Raw genomic sequence first — 16,941 nt, 5'->3', positions numbered from 1 at the left:
TTAAAACAAAGTGTAGGAGGAGAACAATGGTAATTTTTGGAAGTTAAACCTCACTGATAAATTGTTCCCACAGAATCAGAGAACAAGAAAACAGGTATCTTAGAAGTCAGTGAGTGAAGATGCACCTTGGGTCTCTGGTTCAGACATCACAAAGTGTTTCACAATAAACGATGACAGAAATGCAAACCAGAGACACTGTATAAAATTAATAGAACTAAAACAAAATATATTATCTGTTGTACAAACAATCTTAAGGTAAAACTGGAAATTAGCAGTCTTTTTAAAATTTTAATCAAGAGTTTCCATTGCCTTGCTGTTCCTGTGCAGGTTGATTGTTTTCAGTAAAATTATAATTTGTAGGCATTTTATAACAACAGTCCTTGGGCCACGTGAACATCACAGGAGCACTTTTTTCTGTGGTTTCTAATCAGATTTTGGAGATTTATCTTTGACAGATACTGGAGCTCCAGCCATCAACTGAGTTTCACTGATTCCTGTAAACATATGTGTACTTTAACTTTGACTGCAATATAATTGAGAGATTGAGGCAAAAGTCAACTGAGCAACAGGAAACAATAACAAATCAAGATGTTGTTTGAATCTGTTCATAGACAATTATCTGTTCATATCCAAGCAATACTGGAGGGTGTTTTGAAAAGCAGGACAGAGAGATCTGAAATTAGTTTTAAATCTATCCACATCAGGGCAGACATGTTCTATATTTGACCTTTGTCTTTTCTCAACATTTCTTTACCATCATGATTGTTTCTACTGGTTCTGCTGCTGTGACCTTCTGACCAGTGACCTCTTTACTCCTCATTAAATGTGATCCAGAAACTGAAGTGTGTTCTGCAGCTGAGCTCACTGGGAGATGTTATCGAAAACATTAACAAGTACTGCTGCAGCTATAAACACACAAGCTGGAGATTTTTATTAGACAGATTAATGCATGAGGGAAAAGCCAGTTTACTGTCAGCGGCAGTGTAATCAGACACCTCACATAGTCAGACCAGCAGACAGCAACACAACGAATACACAGAAACAGTAAAGATCGAAATCTGCAGAGAGAACGACCCCAGCTGGCTTAATCCTCCAAGCTGCCGAGCAGAAGCCACTGGCAGTTTTACACCTTTATACCCTTTATTTTTATAACGAGCCTCGTTAGCTGCCACCAGGACCAGTGGGACCAGAGAAACTACGCCCTGCGATCCCCCTCCGGCAGAAATAAAATAAGAAAAACCTGACCTGGTAGTTCAAGGAGTCTCACTGAAAAGAAACTGCCATATATTACATTTTATTTGCAGCACTGGAAAAGCAGGAAAGAAAATGTTGTTTCTTCCCCTTGGTGTCAAATGGCCAAACAGGCTTTCAATCAAAAATGTGCAAAGCCATAGTCTTAGTATTTTATCAGTATCTTTCTTTGCCATAGTTGCAGGAGAAATACAGCCTTAAGAATTATTGGTTAATGAGGATTTTTTGTAATTAACTTCCAAATCTAGATAAGTGTAGAGAAATCAGAAGGGTACATATCACTGGCAACCCTGTGTGACTAATGCTGATATGAAGTGACAAGTTTGCCATTGTTCTTTGTCACCAGTGGGTCAAAAATGTAAAGAGGAATCGATTAGACAGTGCTTGATTAGTTAACCTATACAAAAATAATTGTTCATTATTTTGTAGTATAATTGTAGCTCCAGTGTGAGGATTTGTAGTTTTTCTCGGTTTCAAATAAACATAAAACAAATATCTTGGGGTCCTGGGTTTTGGACTTGATAGGACAACATGAGACATTGGAAGTCATCAGACTTGACTTAAGGAAACTGCATTTGTAAATGATCGATAGATTGATTTATAATAAATCAATAATAATGTAACAGTCATTACATTATTATTGTTGCGTAAATCAAATGGATTTGTTGTATGGTGGCCATTCTACACTTCAGTGAACTAGACAGCTCTAAACTGACTTGCTTCAACCTACATCAGTCTGACTCAGCCTCTGAATATTCACAGTTTTTCTAGGTTGCAACTGAAAAATTCTGGTTGCTTACAGTAGTGTTGATTCATAGAAACAATGTTGTCTTGATCTGACTTTATTCTACCAATATCCCATCATCCCACTTGGTACAATGTTTTATCATTTTTTAAGATTGTGGACATTTTGTGTCACTGTTTTGGTTTCAGTTTAAGTTTTAGAATCACCCCTACTCACTAAATCACCTAATGTAGATCTGCCGGCGCTGCAGAAAAGTTAACTTTAGAGACTTTAGAGTTGTGTGTAAATTCCCAGGAGATCTGCAGTTTCAGAAATACTCAAACCAGGCCATCTGTCCCCAAAAATCATACCTCGGTCAAAGTCACTGAGATCACCTTTTTCCCTCCATTCTTTTGTTTGATGTGAACATTAACTGAAGCTCCCGACTTCTAGACTGCTGCCTCATGATTGGCTGATTGGATAGTTGCTCAAATAAGCAGGTGCACAGGTGTTCCTATAAAATGCTCTATAACTCCAGCTGTTTTAGGATATTACTGAGCCTTTTTTTTGAAAAGTAAAACTGCATCTATGAGCTGATTCTCTTGGGCTGAGTTTTAGTTTATGACTAGAATTTATTAATCTCATACAAAGATAAGAAATGTATTGTACCAGATTCAGCTACTGGCTCATTTCCATTTGCAATCCCTGGGCAAGACAGATTGATATGTTGAAAACAATGTGTCTACACATGAGCAGCATGTTAGCAGCAGCAGCTTCGGTTCTCTATCTGCGTCTACATGGGAGGTGTTCAGGGACAGTATTAGGTTGTAGGTCACCCATGTTTTGGCAGCATTCAGAATCCAATACACAGTCACTGTTGTTCTGTTTATAAAATGGAAGAAGATCAACTTGAAGAGTAAAAATACACTCTGGGTCATGTTTACGGGCATACATCACAAACGCAAGCTGTTATGCCGCCTGTGTAGACAGCTGGTTTGACTAAAATAGAAGCAAATCTGTTCTGTGCTGTGGGAAAAATATATACCAACACCGGACTGATCCTTTAAGTGTTGTTATTTCTGCAAGTTAGCCTCCTGCACAGCTGCATCAAGCCTACCACCATTTCCAGCATAATTTTCTGCAGCTATTTTGCAACGACATAGCACTGTAGCTAATTAGCCATACAAAACTCTGATTGGCTGACTGCTTCTCCAACCATGGAAAGAGCTTTCAACTGAACAATAGACCTGAACAAATCAGATCTGAGCAGTGATTCAGAGGTCTGGAACCAGCCTAGTTCTAAATAATCAATCAGGCTTTATTTGTACATCACTCACTCACAATCCAGTCTAAGTAACAAACTAAAGGTTTTCAGCGGTTACAGTCTACATACTGAACAAAAAAAATGAAGCTATATTTAACACAGTTATACTCTGAAAGTGATGCTTGCTTTTTTTACTGGGAGAACTTGTTATATTAAGATGCTTGGTGATGTATATTTTCAGATATTTACTCTGAAGGTCAAGGAAATTAATCAGTTCAAAGAAAACCTGCAATCTGGGTGAAATGTCCCATTAGGTTACCCGTGAACCTGGAGATGCTAATTAGCTTCCGGCTAGAAAAGTCCTCAGCTACATGATCACAGCATCTGGGTGGCTGTGGGTAATTTCCTACCTCAGATATGATATAATATTACAAGCCATGTTCTGTTTACCTTTCATTAAACCTGCAGACAAAGATGAGGTGGTATCTCCATTAGGTAACAAACTGCTCTGTTTAACCCCCCCCCCCAAAAAAAATATATAAGGCACTCATCATTTATTAATTTAACAGTTTAAATGGTGCAGAAACAGATCAGATGAAGGAGATCTCTGGCTACTCTGCAGTCAAACATGCACACTATCAGGACCATTTATCAGAAGCAGCAGCACACAAAGTAATTCTGATGCTGCTAGACAGCCAGAAGGACTGCACACTGCCAGTCAGACAGACAGACTAGCAGACAGCAGGTTCACATCAGTTCATCTAAAGACTTCTCTCTTTCAGATCCTACGTCAACTTGGTATTAAGTTACTTGGTAGTAACAACATCTGATCACACATTTTTGCATTTATATTTAGTATTAATTAGAGCTGGACATGAATAATCAAATCAATTTTGGGATTTGATTTTTTTTTCTTGTTTGCTACATGAAGGCTATCACTAAAGGACAACTCCACAATGGCACAACAAGCAGAAAAACTGACCTGAATGTTGGTGGTAGGCTATTGTTTGACTGGGTAAGAAACTAAGACCATACTAGCTAGCAAACTTAACAACTCAGACCCAAATAAACTTTAAAAGGTGGTCTCGAGTATGGTTCATTTGCACTTGGATACAGTTCAAATCAGGTGTGAAAACAACTGAAAACAACAAAACATTGTGGAGCGGACTGGGAATTTTTTTGAGGCCTAAATACAATCATCAGTAAGTAAAAGGCTAATGCTAGGCTATAAACCAAAGACACCACATCACATGACATCAACGTCTCCACCACTAAGCTTCCTACTTTTAATTTAATTTAGCTGTGACCTCTTCTACAAAAGTCTTTCTGCCTAGAAAATTAGTTATACAGAGTATAAACACAACGAACACACGAGGTGAACTGGTAAGTAGATCAGTTTTGTGTGCAGTTTAATGACGTCCACAACCTCTGTAGTCTCATTTAGCCACTTGTTAGCAAACGTGAAATTTCTTCAGCTCATGTTAAGCACCGACCTAATTTCAGCCATTTAACCAAAAAAATGCATTGACTTTGGGACGGGGGAAACGGTGGAGCAAAACTTTTAGGACTCATTCCTGCACCTACGAAGTACATACTGCCCCCTACTGTATCAGTGTGTAAATGCGCAAGTGTACTTGGGTATAGAACAACATACCCTTATCAGTTTATTTCTTGCTTTCTTGCACATTACTTCTCTAAAATAGGCAATAACATTAAATGTGAGAATTATTTAAGATGTAAGATAAAATTTTCATTGTCACAGATGAAAAAGAAGACAGAAGTGTAGAGAGAGGACAAGAGGCATAAAGGAAGAAGAGGGAAAGAGATGAGAAAAACAGAATGGAGGACAGAGAGAGAAGAGGGGACAGACAAGAATGGGAAGAAAAGGTAAGACAGAGGATGAATGGGACATTTACTATTGCAAAATCCAGACAAAGATCCATGTTGCAACTGCAAACATAACAACTTCTGATGATTCACCATGACTGTACGACACTCGCAGGGAGTCTCTCCATTACCAGTTTCCTCGCTTGGCAGGCAGTGACAGAGGGATGAACAGAGGGGGGATGGGTGAAGGGCAGGGCTGGTGGGGTTGCACGTGGGGTGGGGGTTTCCTAGTCAACGACTATGTGACTATGTGGCTCCCTAGATTAATTTCAAAAGGTCTGTGGAGATCATTGATGTTTACGTGTTAAATATGACACTAATCCTTCCAAATACACTTTCCCGTCAAACGTTGCCATGTCACGTGATACAATAATTCAACACCCACATCTGATGTTTTCAGAGGTCTGGTCTTGCGTTCACTAGCATCTGTTTCCCAACGAAGCCAATCTGTGATTTGTAGGCACAATTGAAAATGGCAAAATTATCTTACTACATGCTAGCTAGCCAATCCATGAAAAATAGCAAAAGAAAAATAGCATTGACAGTTTTCCTGCTGGGCAAACAGTCAAAACAGGTGGTTGCAGGTCGACTTACTGAAACACACAAACTATTAAATTGAAATATTTCTTTAGTTGACATAGTAGATGTTAAGCTAGCTGCTCCTAGTAACCATTTCAACTGATACAAAATGGTTTCTGAATTTAATTATGGTGGAAAACCAATATGTTCTAGTATTATTTATTATTTTATCACATTTGGTGGATTGATTAACCAATTGATTAATTAATTTAAAATCATTTAAGCCAAAAGGGATATGATGCAAAAACATTTTAGAACCAAAAGTAATGTTTAGGAGAGGTGAGAGAAAACATTTAGAAACCTTCAGAAATTAAAAATTTCCTTTATTTTTATTTTCTATTGTTTTCTTGGCATGTTAACACAGTACTTTACACTAAGGAACATTATACATGCTAAAAATCAACATGTTAGCAATTGCATGTGGCTCTAAAAATTACTGCTGTGCCTATACCCTGCCACACAAACCCTTATTCCCTCAATAAAAGAGATCATCTTGATCATGGAAGAGTGTAAAAATACAGGTCATAGAGATTAAAAAGCATTTTATATTTCTAAGCTTAATACAGCAGTTTCCAAATACTGAGGACCTTGGATGACATAATTTTCATCTATCACAGTTGGAAAAACCGTCACAACCACAACACTGCAACAAACAAATTATTTGACACCGAAATAACCCCACATTCTTCAAATGTGCCTCCCAGAAGTGTATTATTACTACAACTAAGCCACAGAAAGAAACCAAATCAACAGCAGCTTTCCCTCCTTAGTAAATGAAGTTTCGTTTCTCTTGCAGGTTGCCTTCATAGTGAAAATGCAGCTGCTGCCTACAGCTGCAGCTGTGTGGTTAAAGAGCAGTTAATCAGAGCGAGATGACAAACACCTGTGATTGGTCAGTTACTCAATGAATGGGGAGTGCTTTATCTGATGCGGAGGCACACTAGATACAAGAGCATGACATGTTACACGTCAAATCCGGTTGAAATTACTGAATATCATACAAGTGATTCTGTAGCACTGTGTATGACATGCACACAGAACTATTCTCTACTGCAGGAATTTAACACAATGTATCTATTGTCACAGGTTCTGCCTTTGATCTCCGTTCTCTGCCAGCTCCGAGGACAAGTTCCTGAAATTTGAACAGGAGGTAATACTAAATCTAATAAAATAAAAGGTAATACTAAGTATCAGCTGCAGTGCTGTTGATTGTGACTAGGCATAGGCCAGTTACCAGTTTTAAGGTATACCAAGGTTTCAAAATCACTAATATTTTCTGTCATACTGTTCCTATTGTATAAACCTCGTTGTGATAAAACACACTAACTTATTATATTATATTATTATACCTGACAGAATTTTGCTACGCTATTGTGATACCTGACAGAATGTGAGCGAATGTGCTGCCCTATTGTGGTAGATATTCTCTCTATTTTTAACATAGAAGAGAATTAGAACTAGAATTTAGTTATTCATCTTTGGAGCTTGTTAAGTGTGCATAAACCTGCAGCTCAAGGGACTGCATTTATTCATCGATCCTTCTGAATAAATTCTATTATTTTAGCTTAACAAACACATTTACTGATGTTCCAAACATTCTGTGTTGTAGACTGTGATCAATGGAAAAAATGTTTTTCTTACCAGGCATTTCAAAATAACTCAGTTTAGAGCTTTAATCACAACACAGCTAACCCGTGATATTTTTGCTTAAGGTTATCATACTGTCAGAATCTCATACTGGCCCATGCCTAATCATGACTGGCAAACTTCACATCACAACAGGGATGACTGCAACAAACACAAAAATAACCACCATTTTTATACTGCATCTGATACACCTCTGACATCATACTTTCACAGACAGACAGGACAAACTGCTGCTCGGCTATGAATGCTCTGAAGCTCCCACCTAAATAATGACCTTAAAACATTGCTTTGATGTACTTGAAAATATAACACAAGGACTCTGAGTCTGACCTTAGATTTCAATTCTGTTCTTGAATGTTATTTGCTAGAACATACCAAGTGCACAATAGTAGCACTGAGCTATGAGGCGACTGCCCTAGTGGCTACACTCAGTATTACCAAAATTCCTTCCCCGTACACAGTCATTACAAAACAAACAGCTGTAAAACAATGTTTCTTTCTGGGCTTCATCAACATCCAAAGCTGTCTGCACAGGCTGTGCAGCGGCTTATGTTTTGACCTGAAACTGTTGCTACAAGTCAGTTTTCTTCCATGTTACATGCATAACTACAGTGACTGTGTGTTGAGCTGTAAACTCTGCAAAAACACAAGTTACTTACACTCAAAACTTTGCCTGAAAACATCCTGCGTCAACAGTGACAGAGGATTTAATCTGATGCTGCTGTTCTGTTAACGTACTGCTTTAGTCACTCGCCATGTGTAAACATTGTCTACTGCTCATGCTCTATGAAAAACATGCAGGTTCAAGGAAGCTGGGAAAAGTTTTGTTTTATTTTGGGTGTGCACTTCACTGCCATTTTATTATGTAGCACAAGACAACCTGAGCACTCTTAGTTTAATTATAATAATAGAGAGCATTTCACTGAATACAGACCCCAGATTGAGCACAGTTTCACCATTGCTCCAAAAAAAAAATCTCAAAAGGCCAACTCTTGTCTTTAGACTTTATTGGAAGTGGGTTTAGTCCACTGCAATAGTTGAGCAAAGTGAGGGCAGTGGAATACCACCATTGTACCCACAAGATATTTACTTCAGTATATTTGCGATCTGATTAATTATTTGTTGTCTGTTCCAGATGGCGCCAGTGTCCCATGTGAGACAAATTTTTGCTGCATTATTTGTTTGGATGTGTCTAAGTTGTGTATGTCTATAGACGGTCAGAATCAAGTTTTGAGCAATCGCTTCTTGCTGCAAAGCAAATAATTTTGTGTAAACAAAAACAGCAGAACACTGTTTGGCCATGGGTGGGACTCTAAATGCAGTATGCAGCATCATTGTGGTATGAAAAGACAGATTAATGACAACAGCAGCTGTGATGTTGTCTCCTGGTTGGCAGTTTTACCAGGTGTATGAAAGAGGTATAAAATAATTTTTTTAAAAACTCGGTGTGCTCGTCTGATTGTTCAAGCTGCTCTGTGACCATTTAAGGGCAGCAGGAGAGACCTGTTCAGAATTTGTATGAGAAAGAAACAGCAGCTGAAATTAATGGAATTTAACAAAATATCATGAGTCACTTTTGAAATGAGTCAAGAACAATTAGGGATATTAAAGCATAAGGTAGGTGATATCCTATTTTCATCCTGTCAACATATCCAATGAAAGGACACAAATAAACAATGAATGGATCTCACTAACAAGTATTGTTTTTTTTGTACAAAGGTCAATATACTTTGTTCCACAGTGCCACATGGCTCCATTATTGTCCAGACACATCAATGAACCACAAACTCACAATGGGTGGCATGTCGCTTTCCACTCAACAAAACAACAAAAGTACCTCCTAAATGAGAAACATTTGCTATAACTACCAAAGGTCCAGCTGTTTTAGCAAATTGCCCAGGCTTTGTAAAAATGTGACTATATTTACGTTTGCCTGTAACAGACAGTAGATAGTGGGTAAGCACGTACACCTTATCATTTGGCTGCTGGGGTACCCTGTACATTCATTTCTTTATATTCTGTGTGGAGCCGAGAAGCTAGGCTAACTGGTTAACAAGCAGTATATTGCGCAGATGTTGCGATGTCCACTTAATATGATAATAACAAGATAACAATTGGTACAGCAAAATCCAAATCATGGCACGTATCTCTACCACTGTGATGTTTACACCAGCACCGCCCCACCCCCACCCCTTTGTAAACCCATTGGGATTCCATACATCCTTTAAGCTGACATGGATGTTAAACAATACATCCACTAGAGGACAGTTCAGAGTCAAAAGTTTCTGCCAACAACAAATATGGGGACAATGGAAAGTACTTTTTCAGCAAGAGGCAAAAGCGGAGGCAGTGTCGTCAATAGTGGTGATGTGGCCGTTAAATACATAGCAAAAACCACATTTTCTATAAATAGTGAAATAAGTGTAAAAAAGAGTAGTAAAGTATTTTAAAATTATAAAAAAAAACTGAGGTATTTTACTAAAATATGATCAAATTCACTTGTTAGAGCTTAGATTCTAGATGACAAAGTGGCCTTATTAAATATTCAGACCCTTTCATTAGTTGCACACTTGATTGAGCTGTAAATATAATTTACATTTTTTTAAAAAGTAAAAAAAATTGCGATCTCACAAAGTATTCAGACCCTTTGCTGCAGCACTCCAGATTGTGGTCAGGTGCACCCTCTTTGCTTTGGTTATTTTTGAGATGTACTAGAACATGATTGAAATGGACCTTGAATTGATTGGACACAGTGTGGAAAGGCATCTGTGTATATATGGTCCCACAGTTAACACTGCATGTCAGGACAAAAACCAACCAACCACGAAATCCAGGGAACTCTCTGTAGACCTCTGCAATAACACTGTGTCACAGCCTAGCAAGGACTAGGGTATAAAACCATTCCTAAAGATCTGCATGTTCACAGGAGCATAGTGGCCTCAAGAGTTGTGAAATGGAAGAAGTCTGGGACCAGCCAGGACTCTTCCTGGAGTTGGCTGTTTGGCAAAACTGAGTGACCAGGCATGAAGGGCCTTAGTCAGGGGGGTGACCAAGGCTATGTCTAGTAACACTGACGCTGCACATCACCTGGTTATACCATTTCTATGGTGAAGCATGGAGGTGGCAGTATTGTGGTATGGGGTTGCTTCTCAGCAGCAGGAACTTAAAGACTGGTCAGAATTAAGGGAAGGATAAATGCAGTCAAATACAGAGAGGCAGATGTAGAAAACATGCCGTAGAGTGTACACGACAGTACACCTTTCAGCACGACACTGACTTGAACCAAACAGCCAAGACAATGCTGGAGTGACTTCGGGACAAGTCTAAGACTGTTTTTGAGAGGCTGAGCCAAAGCCCAGACTTAAACCCCATAGAATATCTCTGGAGAGAACTAAATATGGCAGCTCACATCCTATCTGATGAAGCTTTAGAGGATCTGTCAGTAAGAATGGGATAAATTGCACAAATCCAGATGTCCAAGGTTTGTAGGAGATCCTCAAGTAGCTAGTTACTTACTTAATATGGCAATATTATCCATTTACAATTAAATCTACAGCACAATTAAGTGTGCAAAAGGTCAAGGGGTCTGAATACTTTCTGAAACATCTGTATTTAGGTAGCAACATGTCAACTGATAAGTTACAAGAAACTGAAGTAGAGAAATGCCTATCTTGATTTTTCAACTGTATCGATCATTGTCACAATTCTTTAATAAACACACATCTACAGGATCTGTGTTCATACTCTACATGACTAACAAATATGACACATTTGTAAACAATCTGGACAATCACAGGCTCAGAACAGCAGCTTAATGAGGGCAGCCTGACCCTCACACTGCACTGTCACAGCAAACCTGCCGACGATTTACGTCTGCCAAAATCACAGAGCTCATTGTCCAGATCAATTGCCCCATCATTTTTAGTCAGCATCGTTCTGAAAGTGGTTTTCTTTCTTTATTAAACACATCATAACTGTGTAACAACAAACTCTTGAACATTAATACTGAGTCACAGTAATGGCTTGCCTCTCTCAACAGGAAATGTAGTGATAATTAGATAGTAATATAAGATCCTTCCATTAAATTTAGGATAGCAACTACAGCGTGTTTCTCACATACATCTGGTTTGGCGACTCTGTATTCTCCTCTATGACGATTACAGACAAGCATGTCTGAAAGTCACTCCCTTGTTCACTCACTCACTACTCCCCATTAATGCTGGTCCAAAATGAATGGCAAAGAATGTTCTACAGGTATTTTTGAGACTTCAGCACAAATTTAGTTTACAATGGTACATACTGACTTCAGGAAACAGTCAACACAGACAACAGCTCTTTCCTTTTACATGTTACCTAATGAACTGTCAGTTATACAAATAAAAGCTTTACAGCCCCAAATAGCAGCTTATTGAGGTCCTGAAGGGTAAAAAAAAAAAACTCATTTGGGTACATCAACTATTGTTGCATTCAAGAAGCCTCAGAGCAACGGTATCTCTTCAGGGTAGTCTGAATGCTACAGTAATGAGATGGACAGTCTGGGCTGGGGCTAGCTGGTTAACATACTAACTTCAGTAGAAGAAAACATGTGACAGAACTAGAAGCGAAACATCCCTTTCCAATACTATAGACAGCTCTTGGCAAGTGAAGGAAGGAAGTAGCAACAATTCTTCTTAACTGGCAAGTAAACAGCTGTTATGTTATGTTAATTAGTTATGTCGCAATAGCGTAACTTACAAATAGCAGGGTAGGTGCAGGTAGTTACTGACTGACACATTTTCCCCTTGGAGCTTACTATAGCTGTGTGAGCTCACTGTTCAGTACTACAAAACAGTACTAACCTTGATTTGGCTGCTGTTGCTATAATGCATCTCTATAATGCACAGCATTGCACTGAGGGATTGTTAGCAGAAAGTAGTGTATATGCCATGGACATAAATGGTTTTTGTTCTATTGTGGAATTTGAGGGAATTATTTAGTGGATACATTTACACACTCAGTTTAAATGGCAGGCAGTTAACACAGTACACCAAAACATCAAAGGACGGAGTAATGTTAGGCCACACCCACAACAGACTGTTGCCCAACCCCACACCCCTTAATGACAATTGTAATGCATGTCAAGCTACATCTTCTAACACTGAATTAATTAACACTAATTGTTGTTGCTTCCTTGTTATTGTTAACAGTACCAGTTGACAACGCATTAGGTTGTGTCTGACACATATAAACGCCGTAGCAACATGTCTACAGCTAGAAGTTAGACAGTGCTGTGTGTATGACTGATTTAATGGGATTCAGTCAGAAGTGCTAATAAGCAGTATATTATTACATCTTTCACTTCTATTGATATGGTGAGCAGTTATCAGGAATTTTGGGGTCAGGTTGGTTGGGTTCGTCAGTGGATTTGGCTTCAGGGGGTGTTCCACTTGAGTTCTAGTGGATCTCTCAAATTTCAACTTCCCAGTTAAAATGTAACATACTGTTAACAGTAAGAGAAGTGTTGAGACAGCTGAAAAAAATGACTTAAGAAGACAGCGTTGCTTTTATGGATACTGTCTATACTAAGTTAAGAATATGCAAATGCCTGTGCTGTTGCGTTTGTAGTTCTGTCACTGTAGTGGTAGTTAGGTTTTAGTTTCTCACTGCAAATGTTGTAGTGGATGCCAATTTGTCTTAGGATATGGAAGTCAGATTAAATAAATGCTGAATGAGAGATTGTTTTGAGTTACAAAGGCTAGCCAATATGTGATATCATGACCATGGCTGTCTGTTAGTAAACAGCACAAATCTTACTTTTGGCCAAAGTGCGTCAATTGTGAAATTGTCTTAAAAATGGGGAAAAATTTCCAACGTTAAAATCCAATGATCGCAGAGATTCCACTAAATTTTCATGAGTTCACCATTTAAATGCTGGTGTAACTGGGCCTCAATAGTTCCTGGAACTGTCAACAGCAACACTGCAAGATCACAAATCAAAACATAACTAACAAAACAGGCTGACTGATGTGTTTACTTGGTTGACCAGAACAAAGAAACCAAACATAGAATCATCTCTTCAAAAAAACTACATTACAAAGGCTAAAATAAACAAGCTAGCCAACTAGGATTAACCTACAAACGTACGCAAACGTAAATCGTCCTGTTGCTCTCGAGCGCCCCCCTTACGAACGCGCCAGTAAGACTCAGTTCAATTTAAAGAACACTGCTACCCAACACTGTTAAACTATAGCCAAATATACAAGTATAATACAGTATACTCAGAGAAGCTCATTTACAACTTTCAGAGGTTTGGTGAAAGACGTCGCCATTTTTCACACGGACTTGTAAACTGCCAGCGACAAGCTTTGGCTCGCGTAACACTCAACAGCAATCTTTCCTCTGTCTTTGCAGCTACTAGTTGTTGAGGCTCCCTCAGCCCCCCCAACCCCCGGCCGGCCTGGCACTCAGCTCCCCAGACATAACCCGACGCATTTAATGAGTCAGAGACGTAATGGTTACCGACACGAATTAAAGTGCTCAACAAAAAAGCGGCAATACCTTTTAACGGTGCTGTCTCGGCATCCTCCAGTCGCCGCTGTGCCGACGGTCCACGGTAAAATGGCTGCAACAACAGCGGTGTGGATGACAGACCAGGGAAGAGAGGCGGAGGCTGCCGGGGAGAGAGGAGAAGGGGGCGGGCTCTGCTAACTCCGCCGAGGGGTGGGGGTGGGGGACAGGCACAAGTCACTGAAAAATATTACTAAGTTTAACTAACAAAAAACCTTATTTCAGAAACAAAAAGAGAAGAGCATAAAATCCACGTTGTATTTCATAACACAGTAAACACCAACAGGCAGAAACAGAAACCTGAGTAAACTGTGACGTCACGACGGGGCGGGGTTTATGCCTGTTTTTGTTTGTGGCTAAAACTCTTAGCATCAGCAACCAACTAACCAACTAAATTAACATACTATTATTATATTATATATTTTTTTTTTTTTTTTTTTTTTTTTTTTTTTTTTTTTTTATTATACTTTATAAGTATGTGTTTGCTTTCCAGTGGTGGAAAGCAAAAGCAATATTTTGCTCCTAGTTCTATATTTGCTTGTGAAGTTAGTATGCTAGCCAGCTAGCCCAGGCCCGGCTGGCCAGACTTGCCTGTTTCATAACTTTCCAACTTTCCGACTCATTGCCCTAAACAAGTAGTGTTGCTCAGAAGGAATATTCTCAGTGTCTTGCTTTATTTTTGTAATAATGTTGAGGTATTTGAAGTTGGATGATGGTGAGCTGTCAGAAGTAAATTGCTGTGGAGGGTCTGAAGATCTACTGGCCCATTTGAGTTTTCTGTGACACTGTGTCCTGGAATTTTAAATATCTGTGACACAAAATGACAAGTTGGAGACTGATGTGATAATTATGATTTCAACTATGAACGCAGCAATAGCCACATACTAGCGTTTGCCCACCAAGCTAGCAGCTAGCTTAGTACAATGTATTTAAAAAGAGGTATCACTATCATATTTACTCAGTTCTGTGATGACTGATGACTGATGGCAGACCACGCCTGTTTTGTAGTGCCAGTTGATGGTTTCTCCTGATTTGGACTCCCCAGTTCTCCATTTCCTCAGAGGTCAGAACTGTCAAGATGGTTTACCATTAGTCAGTGGCACAGATTCACTTGTCAGAGTTCACCAGAGTTAAACTCTACTCAAAGATCCTCATGAATGTATTTAATCCCTGCAACTCAGGTTTATTTATAAAGCATTTTGTACACAACACAATTGATCCAAAGCACTTTACAACACAGACAAAAACAAAAATGATAGAAAAGAAGACAAACCTGAACCTGGTTGTAAAAGTAGCTGATGGGTCGTAGAACCCCTCCAACACTTTATCAAAAACTGCTTCCTCAGTCAGAAAAGAGTCAGAAAAATGGACAAAGAAAACCACTGAGTAGAGCTGAATCCGTTGCAAAGGAGTTTGTGTTTTCTCAGGCACCCTCAGTAAACTCCCAGAATTACACTTATTGGAACTTGCAGGGCTCTTGGTTATATACCTTGAAATCTCCATCCAATTTCTTGACACACACCCTTTGTTATGTTTTTCTATTGGTGAATTTTTGTGCCTACCTACTCTGGGGGCTGTTCTAATAGCGTCCTGCATGTTTGGACATGCCTGGGCCTGTTATAACTGCAATTTATATTCCCATTATTTCCAGGACTTTCCAATATTTCAATATTATATCAATATTTTCTTTAATGTTCATTCACTCAAGTATACATAATTTTAAGCATAGTTTTTGACACGGAATATAAATTTACAAAATGTTGATTATGTCTCAATACTAAGTCTACCACAACATGGTTATAATTTATATTTTCATAATAACAATGTATCAAATGACAATTTGAAAGGTTTCACTGGTGGTGATGAACCTATAGAGAATTATTACCTGCATCTGCACTTTCCCTTGGCTTTTAGAAGTTTTACAGTGGGTCTCATTGTTAAGCTGTCTGGTTTTCAAGTGTACTTTTTTCCCCATCTTCACTACTCTTATGGCTTAATTTTGGCTATAGGTAAGTATGTAGCAGCTAAAGAGCTAGATATTTCCCTCAAGAGTTTGTAGAGACAAAAAACAGAGCTAAAAGAAGAGTGATTATTTGACATGTGTACATCAGGAGGTTAGAAACGCAGCTCCAAATAACTGATAATGTTGCTCTGTAATGAATGGATGTATAAATAAGTAAATGGCTGATGTATTAGTAGTAGTAGTTGCAGCAGCTGGGACTGTATATTTGTCAAACACAAATCATTAATATCATTAAGAGATAACATGCTCTTAGAGGGAGCTGAAGTAAATGATAACCTAATACCAATCAAAATATTCAGTAATATAAAGTCACCACAGAATACTCCCCTTCACATACAGTATCTGGATACTAAAGAAACAAGGACATATTTTAGGGAATATTTCCTTGTTTAAAATGATGGACTGATGTTTTCTCTCCACTAGCTATCAACAAAATCTTTATCATAGTCCTGTAGATCATATCTAGTTTTCTCAAGTTTTGTTTGTTTGTTTGGTGGATTACAGTCTCTCTGTTGTTACTGTCTAGTCTAACATACAGAAGCATAAAACCTGCCGTGCCCTTCAGGTGAGGCTACTCATAAGTAAGTTCATTATCATTGTCACAAGTGTGGATGAATAGATAATCAATTATGTTGAAATGATAATCAGCTACTTAAAACTCTTTCAAGAGCTGGAAGTCAAACCTTTTGATTTACCAGTCGACCTATGTTCCAACCTGCACCTGTGGTTATGAGCTTTGGGTAGTGACTGAAAGAACGAGTTCATGGATACAAGTGGCTGAAATAACCTTCCTTCATAAGGTGGTTGGGTTCAGTGTTAGAGATATGATGAGGAGCTCACACATCCAGAGCGAGCTCGGAGTGGAGCCGCTGCTACTTAGCGTCAAAAGGAGCTGAAAGGAGGTATCTGATTAGGATGACTCCTGGGCTTCTTCCTTGTGAGGTTTTCTGGGCACATTCAACTGGGAGGAAGACTCGCTGTAGGAATTATATATCCCATACGGCTTGGGAACACCTCAAG

The 16,941-nt window shown here is 38.8% G+C and overlaps 1 protein-coding gene across 3 annotated transcripts in view; it reads right to left on the bottom strand.

Annotated features, from left to right (window-relative positions):
- Positions 1-16,936, bottom strand: part of ccdc71 (coiled-coil domain containing 71) — a 129,474-nt gene extending 112,538 nt beyond the window's left edge. For 2 of the 3 annotated variants that reach the window (XM_051074793.1, XM_051074792.1), the window contains exons 1-3: positions 15,172-16,936; positions 14,857-14,968; positions 13,890-14,078 (exon numbers count right to left, since the gene is read on the bottom strand). The gene's annotated coding sequence lies outside the window, so the exon portion shown is untranslated. The remainder of the gene's footprint in view (positions 1-13,889; positions 14,079-14,856; positions 14,969-15,171) is intronic. The other variant, XM_018663318.2, reaches the window with a different exon arrangement.
- Positions 16,937-16,941: the final 5 nt, after the last annotated feature.

This window comes from Lates calcarifer, linkage group LG12 (genome assembly GCF_001640805.2).
Source record: "Lates calcarifer isolate ASB-BC8 linkage group LG12, TLL_Latcal_v3, whole genome shotgun sequence".
Taxonomy (NCBI): Eukaryota; Metazoa; Chordata; class Actinopteri; family Centropomidae; genus Lates; species Lates calcarifer.
This window is presented reverse-complemented; position numbering and strand designations above follow the sequence as displayed.